General features: G+C 40.0%; 1 protein-coding gene across 1 annotated transcript in view; it reads left to right on the top strand.

Annotated features, from left to right (window-relative positions):
• Window positions 1–1,611, top strand: part of LOC131249224 (protein EMSY-LIKE 4-like) — a 106,129-nt gene extending 104,518 nt beyond the window's left edge. Inside the window, exon 10 of the transcript XR_009172739.1 lies at window positions 1,399–1,611. The gene's annotated coding sequence lies outside the window, so the exon portion shown is untranslated. The remainder of the gene's footprint in view (window positions 1–1,398) is intronic.
• The last annotated feature ends 17,714 nt before the right edge of the window (window positions 1,612–19,325 follow it).

Here is a 19,325-nt window from a genome sequence, read left to right as displayed (position 1 = left end):
TATCCATTAAAGAGTTGAGGCCACTGAAGTCCTTGTTAACCCAATTGTGCCAGATGACGAGGATGAAGACATTGACGAAATGCAAAATATCATAGGGGATGTGTTCAGGGAAATAATTGCGGATACTGATTTTGTAGCGACAAGTAGTAGCCAAGATATTGCTCATATGGGTGATGTCGAATCAAAAAATTTTAGTAGGTTGTTGAGGGATGCGCAACGTCCACTTTATTCAGGGTGTGAGAACTTCTCCAACTTAAATTTTCTTACAAAGTTACTTCATTTGAAGATAATAAATCGTTGGAGTAACAAATCGTTCGACATGTTACTTAACTTGTTGAAAGAAGCATTACCAGACAGTGAGATATTGCCTAAGTCTCATTACGAGGCAAAATCCTTGATGCGATACTTGGGCCTTAGTTACATCCCGATACATGCATGTATAAATGATTATGTATTGTATTGGAAAGAGCATGAAAATGTTGAAGAGTGTCCAGAATGCGGAGAGTATAGGTAGAAGTATGACAAAGCCAAGCGTAAGAAAATCCCGCAAAAGGTGTTAAGGTACTTCCCATTGAAACCCAAATTACAAAGATTGTTTACGTCTCGCAAGACGGCTGAAGATATAAGGTGGCATAAGGAGAAACGCGTTCATGATGATAGTACACTGAGACACCCTGCTGTAACGCCCCGAAAATTGGCACCCGAGTACATAGACTCTTGTCCCAAGTTCCCAGGTGTTAACTTAATAAAATACACATGCGTCTTCATTCTAATTCACATTAAGTCCGCACACGAATAATCAGAGTTGCGCAATTCAACTTATCGGAACTAAAACGAGACAGAAATAACAAAATTTTAATAAATATATGACAAATAGTCAAAGTACAATTGAAAAGTAGTGTTCACCCTAATGAGGATTATACAAGCCACAATATATATACCCAAGATGGTTAGAGTGTAAAGTTCCCAGTTTATTCCAAATCTTCCAGAACATAATGGTGGCGGTGCAAGCCGATTTAAGCTTACCCGCCGGAGACCTTGATAGAGCTTGCATGATCAACAATATGCCTGGTTGGTGTTTTAAAACACCGTCCCAGGCGGGAGTGAGTAGCTAACTCAGTGGTTCCATTAGTTCTAGGTTACACATATTATCAACACAATTGATGTAGTTAATGATAAACAGAAAATTAAGCAATTCCTAAATTGGCCCTGTTTGGTTGTCACTCTAAAAATGATTTCATCTCATATTAAATCATTTTTTATTAATAATAATTATATATTAGAGATATAGGCCATGTGATTGGTCCTCCAACCTGACATTCCTAATAATCACCTCAACCAACTTCTGCCGTCCTCGCTTTTTACTGCCTATTTGAAGGCCATGGATCTGATTTTCAGGATTGTAGGGTTGGTCTGCTTTGGACTTTACATCCTTGCTCAGATACAGGTGTCTATGCACCAGTAGTCTCACGTACAGGAACATGGCTATATTTTTTACATTTTTCATTTTTATTTTCAAAATATTTGTTAACATGTTTTTTTTATTGATATTATAAAATATTTTTATGTTTAATTAACTCAATTATTGGGGCCAAAAGGATTCTTGTTCAAGTTGACATATACCTATTAAATATTTGCCTTGAATTCTGGCTAAGTTGACTTGATGCAAGCATGTGGATCCATGACATTCATAGGGTGGACCCCACTTTGCATGTTTCCATGGGGTGGTCTCTGAAGAGCATGCTTTCTATCCTAAGAATCAGATAGGCCCATTTGTCAGGTGAGCAATGCATGCATGCACGTTGAATGTAACAAATGGTTGTGTTTTCTCTAGGCCGTAAATGTCTTCACACGCGTGTGACCCACCTGATAAATCTACCAGCAAGATTTTCTAGATTAGGAGATTTCATCTCAGGAACTGCCTTATGAACGTCTAGGATCCTGTGAACCAGTTTGGAGAGACTTGTTTTTAGGTACACTCATATTGAGTCAAACGTCACAAGAATCACCCATGAATTGTGGAACTTGGAAAATCTGAATATGATGTTTATGATCTATTGTTAACTGAGCCCTTCTTGTTGGTGCCAGATGATTGATTGTATTTTATGATTTATTATGATCAAATAGTTGATTATTGAGTTGGGAAAAAGGATCTAATAGACATAGCCGTGTCATAGGCATTGGAGGAGAGACCAATTGCTTTGGACTGGTGATGCAATTAGTTGCTTTGGATGTATGAGACTAGAATCCAATATTCACAGTTGCAATATGTATTGATGACTAAGGATATGGAAACATATATTGGTAGTTTGGGGGAAACATTAGGAAACCTCCTTTTACGCTATATTGGATTTTTATTGTAACTTGCTCCCTAAGGAAGACTGTATTTGGCCGATCCTGGATAAGTTGGGAGTTTGATAGTATGCATCTCTACTGAGGAGGCAACCTCTCTCAACCACCTCTTTTGGAGGATGAAGTGAAGGATACTGTGTTCAATCTTGGATAGATATGGACCCGAGCCTTGACATGTTTCCCCTGGCCTTCTTTTAGATTTTTTTGGGAATTAATCAAGCCTGATTTATTGAGCTTCATTGAAGAAATTCTGTACCCTGGCTGAATCCCGTCTGAAATGGGTAGCACTTTCGTAGCTCTCATCCCTAAGATTTAATGGTTCTGTCAGCCAGAAGGACTTTGAACCCACCAGACTTATTTGTAGCTCCTATAAAATAGTTGCCAAACTGTTAACCAGAGATTGAAGGGCATTCTGTCTAAAGTTATCTTGCCCTTTCAGAGGGCTTTCATCGTAGGCCAGTAGATTCTTGATAGTGTCCTCATCGCCCACGAATGTTTCTACTTGAAAAATTAAGAGTTTTATGTAAATTAGATTTGGAGAAAGCTAATGATCATGTCAACTGATCTTTCTTGGATTACATCCTAATGAGAATAGGGTGTGATTTGAATGGAGAGGTTGGCTTATAGTTTTGCATCTCTTCAGCTAAAATATCCGTCCGCATAATGAAAATCGAGAGGTCTTCGGCAGGGGATCCCTTATCCTTGTTCTTGTTTGTTATGGTTTCGAATGCTCTCAATCGTGTGTTGGTTACAGGTCAGGCAAGACAGTGAGCTTATTTCAAGGCTTTGAAATTCCTAATTTTCCCATCGACTCACCTAGCTCCAATTTGCAGGTGAGACACTTATTTTCTATGATGCTGATGGAACCATGATTGATAATCTTACGGCCCTGTGTGGCCGGGCGGATTGGAAGGGATTGGATGGTATTGGAAGAGCTTGCAAGTTAAATCCTGGGATTGGCCGGGCGTGCCAAACAGACTGGCGATCTGATCCCGGGATATAGCAATCCCATGGATCTTAAGACAATCCGCTGACAACACCATCATTACCTTTAAATCCCATCCAATCCACCCTAATCCGTTCAAATTTGCCTGGGACGTGTTTGGTTCGAGGGATTGGAAGGGATGGGAAGGTCTAATCCCAGGATTGGCCGGGCGATATAACAATCCTGGGATATAGCAATCCCATGGATCTTAAGACAATCCACTGACAACACCATCATTACCTTGAAATCCATGCCAACCACCCTAATATCATTCAATCCTTTCCAATCCACCCGGCCAAAGGGGCCCTTAAGAAAATTGTGAGGTATTTTGAGGTGGTTTCAGGGGTACATGTGCTGTGAGGAAGTACATGTTACGGTGCTGGATCTTTTTCAATGGGGAACGATGTGTATGGGATGCCAACGATATGCATCTTTCATCTTGACCGTTAATCAGATGTAACAGACCAAGATGTTTTTTTATTTTTATTTTGAAAGTGAAAGAAAAAAAAAGAAAAAGAGCGGGATCCAGAATCTGGGTACGCGGGTCGCATGTTGACTCCACCACTGCTTGTCAGGATAATGGGGCCCACTTGATGTATGTGTGATTATCCATGCCGTCCGTCCATTTTGCCAGCTCATTTTCGCAGAGATTGTTCCATGAACGGCTACAATATAATATTCGTGTGACATTCTTCCACGTGTGAGGCCATCAATTGACGGTTAAGACGATGTCAGTCGTCCAAATTTAACGGGTGAAATCGGCCAAATCAAAGGACTCCGTGGGATCCACCGTAATGTATGTATTTTATCCATGCCGTCAATCCGTTTTGAAATCTCATTTTAGGACATGATCTTAAAATTGAAACATAGCCAATGTTCAAGTGGACCACACCAGAGGAAACAATGGGGATGGAATCGTTACCGTTGAAAACTTCTTCGCGGCAACAGAAGTTTTGGATCAAGATGATATCGATGGCAAATAAACATTACTATGGGCCCTAGATAGGTTTCAACGGTCGGCATCGTTATCCCATTGTTTCCTGTAGTGTGATACATCTGAGCTTTTGATTTACCTCATTTTTTGCATCTTGCCGTAAAATGAGCCGAAAAAAACGGATGAACGGTGTGGATGAAACACATAGATTACGGTTAGCTGCACATAGTCATTACACCACGTAGCTTCGTGGTGTTGGATACACCACCCAATGAAATGCACCGAATACTCGGGCTTTCAGTTGGACTGGTGGGGTCCATTGACCAATGATCTGGACCATTGAACTTTTGGGCCTGATCCTGGATGGATTATGCCATAAAATCTCAGATTGGAAGATCTTTGACACCCCCATGATCAAGGAATCGGCATTTTCAACCGTCTATTCTTCTCGGGCACGTGCGGCTTACCTGTACCGGCCAAAAACCCGCGTGTATCTATTTGGTCGAGGACAAAATAATTCATACCTCTTGTCACTTTCATTGTCGGCCATCGAGAACCGTCCACGACCCCACACGACAGAGATTGAAACAGGGGTTTGCCACGTGTGGTAGAACCAATGGTTCATCAGGTAAGTCGAGAAGCATGGCAGGTCCACTCCAAAAGTGAAGCAATCCATCGGCCAGAGAAGAAATGTGCGTTTGCAAAAACAGGGAAAGGCTTCAAGGTTAATGAAGTGACGTGGCATAAATTTATTTGTGCTTTATGGCCCACCACGATGTATGTATTTTATTCATGCCATCCATCCATTTTTCCATATTATTTTAACGCATGATCCCCAAAATTAGGCACATCCAAATGTCATTTGGACCACACTACAGAAAACAGTGGTGATTGAACGCCAACCATTAAAAACTTCTTGGGGGCCATAGTTTTGGATGAAGTTATATTTACGTTTCTCATAATTCATCCAAGTCTGTGTGACCTAATCAATTGGGCTGAAAGTCTGGTGGGTTCAACCGCCCTACTCGTGACCGGCACAACCTTATAGGTTGGGCTTCAGCAAATGATCAAACTTAGGTTACCCAATTTAACCTGAACTGATGGATATATAAGTTACTTATAAATTATAATTGAGTTCGGAACGTCTATGTTTAAGGCATGATTATATATATATATATATATATATATATATATATATATATATATATATATATATATATATATATATATATATATAGAAAATGGTATTATAAAGCACTCCAAGTTTGTAATTGGAATGCATTGCAATTCAAACCTTACCCTTGGGAGCTTGTGTTTTGGAATACATTGAAATTCTTTAGTATATTCACAAGATATGAATTTTATTAAAATAATTAGCTTTAATATCCTAAATTAGTATACATATGTGATTTTTGACGGAATGATTATATTGACTTTAGTCAAAATGAAGAAATTTTGAGCCTTAGGTCATTCATAAACATAAGGATTACAAACGAATGAATCATTAATGATTTTTAACTATCCATTTAAATGACCAACATTTGGATAGTTAGGATTATTCAATTGATGCAATTGTAGTATTGCAACTAATGATTTGATTGTTTTAGCATATCCCAGCATGCCACTTGAAAAAGAAAAAAAAAAAAAAACATTTTACTCGGATTACACTCATCCAATCTTTAAAAAAATATAAAATTTCAAAACACATTTAAAGTATGTATTTTAGATACCTTCAATTTGATTTATCTCTAAATACGAGAAGCCAAATGATGAATTTGAGACAAAATCCTCTCAAATAAACTTAAATGCATGGTGCAAACTAGCCACAAATTTGAAGTTGATTTGAGATTTCTTAGAACTCTTTTAAGTTTTTTAAAACCAAGGAAAGCTCACACGTGTGAAAGTGTGGACCTCACCTCACAATATTCTAACAATGGCCTCTTGAACTTCTTCTGGCACTAATTGCATCATGATTTCTAACAAACATTAGAAAAAGTTAGCCAAGTTCATCAAGGCCAAAAATCTTTTGATTCACAATATTTTTAGGTACAAACTACAATATTCTATCTTCGTCAGTAGGCCCATGAAAATATGATGAGTTACAAGCGGCTCTAATGTAAGTTACTGAGTCAATTTTCTTAAAACAATAGCCACCCCCAACATAGGTTAAATGTGACATTGCAACTTAATCTTAGGTAACTTGTTTTTAAGGTCGCGTTTGGTTGAACCAAATATCATAAATATAAGGTGCAACCAAAAGAACAATGAAAATTTAAAATGTCTCTCTCTCTCTCTCTCTCTCTCTCTCTCTCAATTTCCAACCATGTCAAATCAAATAGTTCTGAGCAAATATTACAAAACATAACGTCACAAATAGTAATAATCATGTTCTATGAAATCTCATATACAAACTTTTGGATGAGAAAATCACGCAAGAATATTAGGGTGTGGACTCCCAATGTGGTATGTGTATCACATCCGCACAATATAAACTAGTCATTTTAAAAATTAATTAATTTTATTTTAAAGAGTTAAAAAAAAAAAAGGCACCTAGAAAATCAGGCTGATCAAAACATCGGATGGGCCATTAAATAATTTTGAATGTTTGTCCCTTTTCTTTTTTCCATGGCTTGTCGCACTTAGTGGGCTTTTAGGTTAATATCATTTCCATGACGAAACAACCCTATTGGACTGATTGGATGTCACCCATATATCGGAATCAGATTGGGTAAGTGCAAGAGAAACACTAAGCTAGGTGGAGGCCTTACATGGAGAGATATGATTGGTCCAGAGTCCCCTACTTGGTGCTATTTCATTGGCCTGCAGATCTTTGTCAGAGGGGTCCAACAACTTTCAAAAGATTGCTAGGTTGAATACATACTCCACTCTTTTCCGACAAGGATACATGACCCAATGAAATAGCGCCATCTTGGGCTCACCAAGTTTGGTGTCAGGCATGGGTTGGGTACTACCCTCACCGGGATATAGCTAGAGATAGACGGGCTTATAAGGGGATATGTCGGGCATTGGCACTACCCTCACCAATGGTAGGAATTAAATCCCCGATGTTTCCTATGATGTTTTCCACTTGATCATTCGATCTGCCTCATTTTTGGGCTCATCACCTAAAATGATTTGTTAACATGGCTATATTTTTGAAATTTTACATTTTTATTTTCAAAATATTTGTTAACATGTTTTTATTGATATTATAAAATATTTTATGTTTAATTAGCTCAATTATTGGGGCTAATAAGGATTCTTGTTGAAGCTGACATTTAACTATTAAATATTTTCCTTGAACTCTGGCTAAGTTGACTTGATGCAAGCATGCAGATCCATGGCATTCATAGGGTGGACCCCACTTTGCATGTTTCCATGGGGTGGTCTCTGAAGAGCATGCTTTCTATCCTAAGAATCAGATAGGCCCATTTGTCAGGTGAGCAATGCATGCATGCACGTTGAATGGAGACCAATAGTTGTGTGTTTTTTTTTTTTTTAAAGTTGTATATTTCTTCACACGTGTGTAACCCACCTGATAAATCTACCAGCAAGATTTTCTAGATAAGGAGATTTCATCTCAGGAACTGCCTTACGAACGTCTAGGATCCTGTGAACCAGTTTGGAGAGACTTGTCTTCAGTTACACTTGTATTGTGTCAAACCATACAAGAATTACCCTTGAATTGTGGAACTTGGAAAATCTGAATCTGATGGTTATGATCGATTGTTAACTGGGCCTTTCTTGTTGGTGCCTGATGATTGATTGTATTTTATGATTTATTATGGTCAAATAGTTGATTATTGAGTTGGGGAAAAGGATCTAATAGACGTAGCCGTGTCATAGACATTAATTGGAGGAGAGACCAATTTCTTTGAAAGGGTGATGCAATTAGTTGCTTTGAATGTATGGTACTAGAATCCAGTATTCACAGTAGCAATATGTATTGATGACTAGGGATATGGAAACATATATTGGTAGTCTGGGGAAACATTAGGAAACCTTCTCTCTTACCCTATAGGGGATTCTTGATAGTGTCCTTATCCCCACTAATGTTTTGACTTAAAAAATTAAGAGTTTTATGTAAATTAGATTTGGAGAAGGCTAATGATCATGTCGACTGATCTTTCTTGGATTACATCCTAAGGAGAATAGGGTGTGATTTGAATGGAGAGGTTGGCTTATAGTTTTGCATCTCCTCAGCTAAAATATCCGTCCTCATAATAGAAATCGAGAGGTCTTCCGCAGGGGGACCCCTTTGTTCTTGTTTGTTATGGTTTCGGATGCTCTCAATCGTGTGTTGGTGACAGGTCAGGCAAGGCAGTGAGCTTATTTCAAGGCTTTGAAATTCCTAATTTTCCCATCGACTCACCCACCTCCAATTTGCAGGTGAGGCACTTATTTTCTATGATGCTGATGGAACCATGATTAATAATCTTAGGAAATTTGTAAGGTATTTTGAGGTGGTTTCGGGGTCAAAATCAATGTGGGTAAGAGCGAGATGTTTGGTGTTCATCTGCCTTTGTCTAGAGTCTCTTGTCTGGTAGTGATTTCTGGCATCACTTGTTCCGTTCTCGCCTTCTCTTTGGGCCTCTCGACAGTGTTGGTGAGCCTGCAATCCATTTGTGAGATAAGGTCGTGGAGAGGTTTGAGAGAAAAGCTCTCTTTGGAAGATTAAACTTCCGTCTCCCTTGGAAGTAGACTGACCCTAATTAAGGCTTACCTCTCCATTCCCTTTTTTGATGCCCTATGTCGGTACTCATTAATATTTCTCATTTCAATTACTACAATCACCACTGTTTCTGTGGTGTGGTCCACCTGATATTTGGATCTGCCTCACCTTTGGGCTCATGCCCTGAAATGAGCTGGCAAAATGGATGGATGGCATGGATAAAACACATACATCATGGTGGGCCCCACAAAGCACCAACCAGTAGTGACTTGGGTACTGTATGCAAACTACTTCCCTGGATTACATGCTATAGTGATGATCTATATAGTATATCAGACGAATGGTGAGGAAGCTTGCAATCCATAGTGGCGGTCTAGATCGTATGCCCTTGAATAAGTACATGTTACGATGCTAGATCTTTCAATGGGGAACGATGGGGATGGGATGCTAACGATATGACTTGGTATTTAGAAATCAACCAACGGTCCATGTTGAATGTACGCATGTGGCCCACCTGGTGATATGGGTGGCCTAATTCTTGTGTGGAATGTAAATAGCAGAGATTGTTCCATGAGCGGCTACAATATAATATTCGTGCGCCATTCTTCCACGTGTGAGGCCATCAATTGGCGATTAAGATGATATCAGTCGTCCAAATCAATGCAATCTTTGGAAGTTTGGATAATGTCCATCCATACTGGGGCCCACGATTTGGACGGTCTGAGTTGGTTGCATGAATGACATGTGCACGGACGGCGATGTGCCACCTCCCGCAGCCTACTACTAACTTGGGGCGCGGATTATGTACTACCCCTGCCTGTTCGGGGCTCTGAACAGGCGGAGGCTCCGAGGGCCACTGAGGGCCCCCTGTGACGTATTACTCTTATCCAAACCGTCCATCCAGATTTTAATATTATTCTACAATATTAAGCTAAAAATCATACAGATAAAACTTTCAAGTGGACCACACCATAGGAAGCAGCGGTGCTAAGGACGCCCACCATTGAAACCTCATTAGGGCCCGCTTTGTCGTTTATTTTCCATCCAAGCCCTTGATATGGTCATATACACCTCGATGAAGTGAAAAAACAGATATCAACTTGATCTAAAACTTACGTGGCCCTTAATAATTTTTCAACGGTAGTAATTTAAGCCCCACCTTGTGGCCCATTTGAGACTTGGATATTCTTTATTTTTGGGATAATATTCTAAAATAATATGAAAAAATATATGGACGGTGTGAATAAAGTTCATACATCACGGTGGCCCCTCAGTGGCCCTCGAAGCCTCCACTTGCGCTCCGAAGAGGCCCGCGCGCACTAACTTATGACAAACGCACGCTCTTTTGCAGCCGGCCGAATGGTAATCGCGCGTGCGACGTTTCGTCTTATGTTTTTGTTGCTGTCGTATAATGGATGGGGATTGGGCGGTGAATCCAAAGGACTCTATGGGGTCCACTGTAATTTATATATTTTATCAACGCCGTCCATCCGTTTTGAAATCTCATTTTAGGGCATGATCTTAAAATTGAAACATAGATAATGTTCAAGTGGACCACACCAGTTGAAAACTTCTTCGCGGCGACAGAAGTTTTGGGAAGTTTTGGATCAAGATGATATGGATGGCAAATAAACATTACTGTGGGCCATAGATAGGTTTCAACGGTGGGCATCATTATCCCATTTTTTCCTGTGGTGTGATGCATTTGAGCTTTCGATTTACCTCATGTTTCGCATCTTACGGTATAATGAGCTGTAAAAACAGATGAACGGTGTGGATGAAACGCATACATTACGGTTGGCCCCACGGAGTTATTACATCACGTAGCTACGTGGCCCAATGAAATGCACCGATTACTCGGTCTTTCAGTTGGACTGGTGGGGTCCATGGATCAATGATCTGGACCATTGAACTTTTGGGCTTGATTCTGGATGGATTTTGCCATAAAATCTTGGATTGGAAGATCTTTATCACCTCCATGATCAAGGAATCGTCATTTTCAACCGTCTATTCTTATCGGGCACGTGCGGCTGACCTGTACCGGCCAAAAACCCGCGTGTATCTATTTGGTCGAGGACAAAATAATTCACACCTCTTGTTACTTTCATTGTCGGACATCGATGACCGTCCACGACCCCAGACGACAGAGAGATTGAAACACGGGTTTGCCACGTGTGGTAGAACCACGTGTGCGAGGCAGGTCCACTCCACAAGTGAAGCAATCCATCGGCCAGAAGAAATATGCGCTTGCAAAAACAGGGAAAGGCTTCAAGGTTACTGAAGGTGACGTGGCATAAATTTATTAGTGATTTATGGCCCACCATGATGTATGTATTTTATCCATGCCATCCATCCATTTTTCCATATTATTTTAATGCATGATCTCAAAAATTAGGCACATCTATATATCATTTGGACCACACCACAGGAAACGGTGGTGACTGAATGCCAACCATTAAAAACATCTTGGGGACCACTGTTTTGGATGTTTCCCATAATTCATCCAGGTCTGTGTGACATAATCGATAGGGCTGAAAGTTCGGCGGGTTCAACCCGTCTTACCCCGGACCGGCATAGCATTGGGTTGGGCTTGGCAGATGTATTGGGTTTGATATCCGCAGGCTTGGGCCATACAAACACCAATTTGATAAAACTTGGGTTACCTGATTTAATTTGAACCCATTGATATATAAGTTACTTATAAATTAAAATTGAGTTAGGATCGTCTGTGTTTAAGGCATGATCCCAAAAATAGGACACATCCAAATGTCATTTGGACCACACCATAGGAAACAATGGTGTTTGAACGCGGACCATTAAAAACTTATTGGGTGTCACAAAGTTTTAGATGAAGCTGATATTTATGTTTTCCATAATTCATCCACGTCCATGTGACCTAATCAATAGGGTTGAACGTATGGCAGGTTCAACCGGTGGACTTGTGACGGGCACAACATTGTGTTGGGCTTGGGCAAGATGTATTGAGATTGGCCTCGGCCTTGGGCTATACAAACATCATCAATTAGATGAAACTTGGGTTACCCAACCCAACCTCAACCGATCAATATATAAGTTATTTATAAATTATAATTTAATAATAGACTACTGTAATAATGAAAATATTAGCATGCATCAACTGGACCGACCCTGTTTGGGTTGGGCTTACGTTGAGAATTTTTAACTTAGACTGCGTTGGTTGACCCAACCCAACTCAACCCACCCGGCTTTCCGCTTACTAGCCAATAGGTTAGATGGAAAATAAACATTACAGTGGGCCTAAGAAGTTTTTAACGGTAGACCACTGTTTTCTTTATGGTGTGATCCACTTGATATTTGGATTAGTCTTATTTTTTTCACATAAGCTTGAAATGATATCTAAAATCATATAGACCGCGTGGATAAAACACATATAACAGTGGGGGCTCACATGGCACTGTCAGTAGCACGTACCTACTAGCAGCCAAACACGTGTGGCCCACCTAAATGGGTGACCTCAAAATTTTGAGGCGTGTCATGTTTTTATTAATGCTATCAACGTCACGAGCAGATGGGGTCGTGGATAATAACGGACCCCCAACGGATGTAGATTAAGTAGTGGGGCCCTCACTTAGGTCAGCAGTTGTGTGGTGACGCTGTGAGATTTGACTGGTGGGCCGTGCTTTGGAACGCGGTTTGTCTAGTGAGGCTGCAACTAGCCAGGTGGCTAGTAGTCGGTGATATGGGCCCCACTATGATCTATATGTTTTACCCACCCTGTCTATCCACTTTTACACGTCATTTTAATAATTTATATTATAAAGGAAGTAGAGCAAAATCTCAGGTGGACCACACCATGGGAAAACAGTAATAATTGAACATCTACCATTAAAAACCTTGCTAAGTTCATTGCAATGTTTATTTGACCTTCAACCTGTAGATTAGGTCATACAGATCTGGATGAAGGCAGAAAAACAAATATCAGCTTGATACAAAACTTTTGTAGCACCGAGAAGTTTTTAATGGTGAGATTTCAATCAACACTGTGTAGCCCACTTGAGATTTTGATCTATCTCAGTTTTGGGTTAATACCATAAAATTATTTGGAAAAATGAATGTACGGCATGGATGAGACACATACATCATTTTGGGGTCCACAGAGCATGGAACACTAACCATTAGCTAGTGGCAGGGGAGTAGGCAATCCGTTTCCCGTGCACTGGCAGAGATACTCGGCGGAAAAACGGAGTGGATTGCCGCCGCCGGACGATGATTGCGTCCAACCCCGACCATCTCCGGCTGTGAACGGGCAGCAACTTTGAGTGGCCACCGTGATGTATCGGTCTTATCCACACCGTCTATCTATTGTTTTCGTATTATTTTGGGGATGAGCCCAAAAATGAGGCAGATCCAAGGCTCACGTGGACCACACCACAGGAAGCAGCGGTGGTAATGATTCTCACTGTTGAAACTTTTCTAGGGCTCACAGTGATGTTTATTTGCCATCCAACCTATTCATAAACTTATATAAATCTGGATGAAGATAAACGCAAATATCAGTTCCATCCAAAACTTCTATGGCCACAATAAGTTTTCAACGGTAAGAGTTTAATCCCCATTGTGTATTCTATTTGAGCCTTGGATCTGCCTTATTTTTGGTCTTATGCCCTAAAATATAGGAAAAAATGGATGGACGGTGTGGATTAGACCCATACATTAGGGTGGCCACTCAAAGCTGCTGCCCGTTCCCAGCTGGAGACGGGCGTGGGTAGTACGTAATCCGCGTCCGCCGGCCAAACCCTTTGCAGGCACTTCCTCAACGGCAAGCTAGGTGGGGCCCACCCTGATTTTATTGAGGATGGAGTGGGCAAGAAAATGCACACCGTTGAAATTTAGCTGGAGTCCAACGTGATGTTTGCATGCCATCCATGCCATTCATAAGTTAATTCCTACTGGATGAACCAAAATGCTAAAAATTGTAGCCAGATCCGAAACTTATTTAGGGCGCCCAAGAATGTTTCAACCGTGGACGTTCAATCCTCACTGCTTTCTATCCTACAGCTCACTTTACTTTTGGATCCTATTTATTTTTAGCCCAAGTTCTAACATGATCTTCAAAAACAGATGGACAGGATAGATCAAACATCATGGTGGGCCCCACCTAGCTTTCCGTCATGGGAAGTTCGCGTGGTAAACTGTGGGTTGTGCCTTGACGTCACTAATATACACCCACCATAATGTATATGTTATATCTACACCGTTCATCTAATTTTTTATGATCATTTTAACGTTGGGATAAAAAATGAAGCAGATCCAATCCTCTAGTGGACCACACCACAAAAGGCAGTGGGATAATGACACCCACCGGTGCAACCTTCTTAGGGATCACCATAATGTTTATTTACCATCCAACCTGTTAATAAGACTACACAGCTTAGGTAAAGGGAAAAAAACAAATATCATCCTCATACAAAACTTATATAGACTTTAAGAAGTTTTCAATAGTAGACCTTCAATCTGCACTGATTAGTCACCTTAAACCTTTGGATCTGCCTCATTTTTGAGACCATCTCCTAAAATGATGAATGAAAGGTGTGGATATAACACATACCACAGAATTTGGTGTTCTCAACATGCTAAGAGAGGTGTGTTGACTTGGCCTATGCTTTTGAAAAACCTTTTAAATAAAAAGGTTTGGACAGGTCTCTAACAGCATTAGTCCCCACCAATCAAATCTCACCGTCTCATTATACCAGGGTGTTGACCCCACCACCTTATCCACATCCCATCCCAACATCACATGACTCGATGGTGTTGGGACACAGCCATTTTTATTGGGCCACGGTCTTAAACCACATAGCTCATGAGTAGTGTTGGGCCTCGTCTATTTGATTAGACCACGTGCTGCTCTAAAAGAGACCCACATAAAACATATTGTTAGATCTAGTCTGACCTCTCACTGCAGTATGGTACGTGGCCTAAACAGTCCCGACACATCCCAACGCCATTGAGTTAAGTGGTGCTGTGGTCATCGCAATCCATGTCCACCATTTTCAAATGAAAATATATTGATTGATACCATTTCTAATAGACTTGCAAACGTGGACACGGATTGGATGGTGACCATAATACCGCGTAGCTCGATAGTGTTGGGATGTGACCGTGTTGAGGTAACATGTTGCTCTCTGAGATGAGACTTGACCTAACTACTATAGATAAAAACACGCTTTAGCAACATCTATCTTTACAATGGCATGTGACCCAATCAAATTCCACCCCGCCACAACAATGAGACACGTAGTGGTGCGGCAACCATACAAGATGCTTTCATGCTAGGGATGGAGCACTTGCCACGGGATCATGACATGCATTGCCTTCCTTGAGAGTGTCAAGACTAAAATAATTGGTCGCGGTCATCAGCTCACCGACTATTAATGGTTTTGATCATTTATTGGTAGCTCTTTCTGCGGGTCATGTCCTTTAATACCTGTAACACTGGCGGCCTGTTTGGGGCGTGGATTTGGAAACCCCTGGATTCAGAACCCCCACGATTAGAAACCCTTGGATTTGCAATCCTCCCATCAACTTTAATCCAAAAATACATATCCATGGAATATTTATAGGGGTTTGAATTTAATTACTAAATCAACTTTAATATCTCTAATCAGTGAGATATGTAATTTTTGACACCATGGTTGTGATAAGCGCACTGAAATATACACTTTGCCTGAAAATGATGAAATTTCAAGTCTCGAATGGGCCACAAGCACAAGATCATGTTTGAGTGACTAAACAACGATTTTTAATTGTTGATTTACATGGACAATGTTTGGACAGTCCTGGACAATGTTTGGATGGTGCTGATTTACATGGACGATGTTTGGACGGTGCTGATCATCATTAGTGGGCCATTTGCCCAAAAGAATGATAGTGTATAGTGACACACATGTTACACCTACAACTATTGAAATAATTTTACGTTTAATCTAAGCTCTCACCGTAGATTACAAACCCCACTCAAAGAGGGGACTGGAAATCCCCTGGGTTTGAAACCCCGGTTACTTTATGCTGCCCAAAAACTAAGGGATTTGAAACCCCCTCAAATCCCCTCCAATCCCCTCCCATCCCAACAACCAGGGGATTTGAGACCCCCTCAAATCCCCTCCCATCCACAGTGCCAAATGAGGGTTTGGGTCCTTTCGTATCTTGGTCTCTATGCTTAGTTACTCAGGGTATCTATAAGAGGTAGCAATGGGCCAAGTTCGAGTCAAGTCAAGCTCTATCCAAACCTAGCTTGGATCGTCCAACATGAGCTTGAGCTTGACATGAAATATTTACACCGCGCATGAGTCCAAGCTTGATGGGGGGCGATGCGCGCGCGCGCATACACACACACACAAAAAAACAATATATATATATATATATATATATATATATATATATATATATATATATATATATATATATATATGGAAAATGACATTATAAAGTACTCCAAGTTTGTAATTGGAAGGCGTTGCAATCCAAACCTTACACACACACGCACGCGCACACACACACACACACACACACACACACACATATATATATAGAAAATGGTATTATAAAGTACTCCAAGTTTGTAATTGGAATGCATTGCAATCCAAGCCTTACCTTTGGGAGCTTGCATTTTGGAATGCATTGAAATTCTTTAGTATATTCACAAGACATGAATTTGATTAAAATAATTAGCTTTAATATACCAAATTAGTATACATACGTGATATTTGACAAAATGATTATACTGAGCCCATTGAAATATATACTCTAGTCAAAATGGGGAAATTTTGAGCCTCGGTTAGTCACAAACATAAGAATTACAAACAAATGACTCATTGATGATTTTTAACTATCCATTCAAATGACCAACATTTGGATAGTTAAGATTATTCTATTGATGCAATTTTAGTATTGCAACTAATGATTTGATTGTTTTAGCATATCCCAGCGTGCCATGTTAAAAATAAAAAAAAAAAAAAAAAACATTTTACTCTTGATTACACTCGAATCTTTAAAAAAACATAAAATTTCAAAACGCATTAAAAGTATGTATTTTATATACCTTCAATTTGATTTATCTCTGAAGACAAGAAGACAAATGATGAATTTGAGACTAAATCCTTTCAAATAAACTTAAATGCATGGTGCAAACTAGCCACAAATTTGAAGATGATTTGAGATTTCTTAGACCTCTTTTAAGATTTTTTAGAACCAAGGAAAGCTCACACGTGTGAAAGGGTGGACCTCACCTCGCAATATTCTAACAATGGCCTCTTGAACTTCTTCTTGCACAAATTGCATCATTATTTCTAACAAACATTAGAAAAAGTTATTCATCAAGCCCAAAAATATTTGGATTCACAATATTTTTAGGTAAAAACTAAAATATTCTATCTTTGTCAGTAGGCTAATGAAAATATGATAGGTTAAAAGTGGCTCTAATGTAAGTCACTGAGTCAATTTTCTTAAAACAATAGCCACCCCCAACATAGGTTAAATGTGACATTGCAACTCAATCTTAGGGAGTGTTTGTTTTCTTATTTCCAGTTAGAAATAGAAGTAAATAAATAATCATTATTTTCAATGTGAAATACATGGCTGCCGGCCATACACCGTGTCCCTCTTTCAAACAATGGCAATAGGTTATAATTACCTATTTACCACCATTTATGGTAGTAAATAGGAAAACAAACAGGCCCTTAGGTAACTTGTATTTAAGGTTGCGTTTGGTTGAACCAAATATCATGAATATAAGGTGCAACCAAAAGAACAATGAAAATTTAAAACCTCTCTCTCTCTCTCTCTCTCTCTCTCTCTCTCTCTCTCTCTCAATGTCAAATCAAATAGTTCTGAGTAAACATTTCAAACCATAACGTCACAAATAGTAATAATCATGTTCTATGAAATCTCATATACAACAAGTTTTGGATGAGAAAATCATGCAAGAATATTAGGGTGTGGACTCCCACTGTGGTATGTGTATGACATCCAACCCATCCAAAAGGCTTGTCGCACAATATAAACTAGACATTTTAAAAAATAAATTATTATTTTTTTTAAAAGAGTAGCAAAAAAAGGCACCTAAAAAACCAGGTTGATCAAAACATGATCGGATGGGCCATTACATAATTTTGGATGTTTGTCTATTTTTTTCCCATGACTTGTCACACTTAGTGGACTTTTAGGTTAATATCATTTTCATGACGTAGCAACCCTATTGGACTGATTGGATGTCACCCATATAATCCGATTGGGTAAGTGCGAGAGAAACACCAAGTTTGGTGAGGCCTTACATGGAGAGATATGATTGGTCCAAAGTCCCCCACTCAGCGCTATTTCATTGGCCTGCATATGTTTGTCACAGAGGGCGTGGTCCACCAGCTTTCAAAAGATTACTCGGTTGAATACATACTCCACTATTTTCTCACAAGGATACATGGACTAATGAAATAACGCCATCTTGGGCTCACTAAGTTCGTTGTGGGGCATGGTTGGGTGCTATCCTCACCAGGATATAGCTAGAGACAGATGGTCTTATATGGGGATATGTCGGCCATGGTTACTACCCTCACCAGGATATAGCTAGAGACAGATGGTCTTATGAGGGGATATGTCGGCCATGGTTACTACCCTCACCAATGATAGGCATTTAATCCCTACTGTTTCTTGTGATGTTGGCCACTTAATCATTCAATCTGCCTCATTTTTGGGCTTATCACTTAAAATGATTTTTTAAAATAGATAAACAACATGGTTAAAACACATACACTATGATGGGGCCCATAGAACCCCTGACAGGACAATCCATCTCTAGCTAGTCTTGGGGGGATGCAGTTTTGGCACTACCTTGCTCGTCCCTAGCTTGAGACCGGCTGGGTTCTGAGGGGCCACCATCATGTATGACATTCATCCACATTGTCCATCAATTTTTTCATATCATTTTAGGTTCTATGGCTGAAAATGAGATAGATCCAAGGCTCAAGTGGACCATACAAGGGCGATTCCAGCTATACATGGGACCTTCCGGGCAGGGATATGTGGTGCCCACCATGATTTAAGTGTTTTATCCATGCTGTTCAATGCTTTTCTCAGGTCATTATGAGACATCAAACAAAGATTGAGGCAGTTCCGAGGCTTAAGTGGACCACAAAGTGGGGATTGAATGTCTACCATTAAAAACTTCTTGGGAGCTTGAGAAGTTTCGAATCAAGCTGATATTTGTGTTTTCACTTCATCCACGTCTACATGACCTTATGAATAGGTTGGATGCTAAAAGACATCAAGTTGACGCTTAGAAAGGTTTCAACGGTGGGTGTTATTATTAATGCAGCTTCCTTTGGTGTGGTCCATTGGAGCTGTGGACCTGC

The sequence above is a fragment of the Magnolia sinica genome, chromosome 6 (assembly GCF_029962835.1).
Source record: "Magnolia sinica isolate HGM2019 chromosome 6, MsV1, whole genome shotgun sequence".
NCBI lineage: Eukaryota > Viridiplantae > Streptophyta > Magnoliopsida > Magnoliales > Magnoliaceae > Magnolia > Magnolia sinica.
The sequence above is the reverse complement of the archived record's forward strand: the minus strand, read 5'-3'. Positions and strand labels throughout refer to the sequence as shown.